This window comes from Psammomys obesus, unplaced genomic scaffold (genome assembly GCF_907164565.1).
Source record: "Psammomys obesus unplaced genomic scaffold, mPsaObe1.curated_primary_1811, whole genome shotgun sequence".
Classification (NCBI taxonomy): Eukaryota; Metazoa; Chordata; class Mammalia; order Rodentia; family Muridae; genus Psammomys; species Psammomys obesus.
The window spans coordinates 11207091-11209176 of record NW_026585644.1 but is presented as its reverse complement, the minus strand read 5'-3'; the positions used below and the strand labels follow the sequence as shown (position 1 = coordinate 11209176).

General features: G+C 48.1%; 1 pseudogene; it reads right to left on the bottom strand.

Moving 5' to 3' along the window:
• Window positions 1–1692: 1692 nt before the first annotated feature.
• Window positions 1693–1806, bottom strand: LOC129691509 (U6atac minor spliceosomal RNA; annotated as a pseudogene).
• Between the last annotated feature and the right edge of the window lie 280 nt (window positions 1807–2086).

Sequence of the window (2086 nt, the reverse complement as noted above, 5' to 3'; positions counted from 1 at the left end):
AACCTCTGTCTTCTTGAAGCATCCATAAGGCAATAGACTGAGGTATTTGCCTGCAGTTATGTAAACTCATATCCTTCTCAGAGTGGCGTGGTGCACGGCCAGCAGAGGAAGCAGCACGTGCAGTGGCCCCGAGGCTCGGCTCCTTCTCTAGAATTGCCAGCAGGGCTGAATGGCTACGGCACATGCTTGGCCTGGGATGTAGCAAACAATTTTATACTCATCAGATTGGTCTCCCTCGACCATCCTATGTAACAAAGCATCCCTGGGCCACGTCTGTCCGTTTGACTTATATCGCATGTGATTTCATATGTTTATTGTCTGTTCTCTATGTTTCTCCACATGATGGCTGATCCTATCAGAGCCTGCTGCAATTCTCTTTGTAGAACAGAACCCAGGGAAGCAGAAGAGGCTGTCAGGACAGACAGGAGAGGTTTGCACCAGGCCTCAGAGCATATCAGCCCTGCTTGGTGCTTAGGCCAATCCTGAAAAGTATGGGAGAATCTTTTTGGGCCCTAAAATGTCAGCCGTGTTAATGGTGGGTGTGTGGACCATGAGAGTGCATCAGAAAAGGGGAGATGGTTGGGATAATCAGGAAAAAGTAATCTGTGTAGGTCATTAGAACAGAAGTAAATTCATGTTAAAGCTGCTAAGCATGTTGGTTGAAGGCTGGCCAGATGCCTCATCAGGTGAGTGGGCTCAGTGCCAAACCTGAGAACTTGAGTTCATTCCCTGGAAATCAGTGGTTTAAAGAAGAGCAGACCTGACATCCACACATACATAAGTTATTTATACACATAAACATACATACTTATAATCATATAAGTATATGTTCTAAATATGTATAGGTATGTGTGTGTATAAAAGGATGATTACTGGCAGGCCTGATCATTGTTGGGGCGTGGAACACAGCAAAAGGGAGTCACAGATAGCTGCTTGGTCGACCAGCAGAAAATAAGAACCTGATTGGAGGTGGCTGTCTAATCGGCTCGGTACCACATGTGAAAGCATGAGCACCATTCTCGTCTAAGCATAGCTTGACACAAATCCAAGGGAGAGTGATCTGTTGCTGGTGCCAGGGCCTGAGTGTGCACTGGCAGAATCGTGGAGCTCACAGAACTCGAAAGATACTAGGGGCCCTGGCTGTCATTGTGGTGGTCAGCTGCAAGTTGGGGAAGCTCCATTTCACTTGGCTTTCTTACATTTCCCCCTTGAAATAGTTTTCTCCTTTTCTCCCCTGTTGGTTTATGTAATCCTGGCTGGCCTCAAACTTTCTGTGGGATCCAGGGATTGAACTCAGGTCCCTAGTATTGCATGACATGCACCCTGACTCACTGAGTCATCCTGCTGGCTCATGTGAATGTTAAGGGAAGCCTTGACAAGACCCTAGGACTGCGGCTGGTTTCAGCCTGCAGGAGCCGAGAGGCTGGCAAGTACACTCCGGAACTCTGCTGCCCCAGATGATCTCATTATTCCCTCTGCCACTTAGGCTTTATTGGAGAAAAGAGGATTCAAGGGAAAAGATGCCAGACATTTTAGACAGCCATTGTGTTTTGCATTGTTTCATTTTCTGCCTAGGGCTTCTCTATATAATACTCCAGCTGTCCTGGAACTCAATGTGTAGACCAGGCTGGCCTCAGACTCACAGAGTTCTGCCTGCCTCTGCTTCTCGAGTGCTGGGATTAAAGGTGTGTGACAAACACAACTTAGCAGCAGGTGGCACTGCCTTAAGCACGTGAGTGTTGTCAGGCCTAGGGGCCTCTTCTGTCTTTGTCATGGCGCATGCTAAGCTTCTCTCTTTTTGTGCGCTGTTCATACCCACCTGCCCCTCTGAGACAGGGTCTCACACTGTAGCCTAGGCTGACCTCAAACTTATAGCAAGCCTGCCTCAGCCTCCCATGCTGGGATGGCAGGACAGTACCCCAGCTCTGAGCTACCACTTTCATGTGCTTACAAAGGAGTTTGCATCTTTCTTTCTTTCCTTCCTTCCTTCCTTCTTTCTTTTTCCAATACAATGTCATTCCCCATAGCCCTGGCTGTCCTGGAACTCACTAGGTAGACCAGGCTGGCCTCCAATTCTATGGCTCAG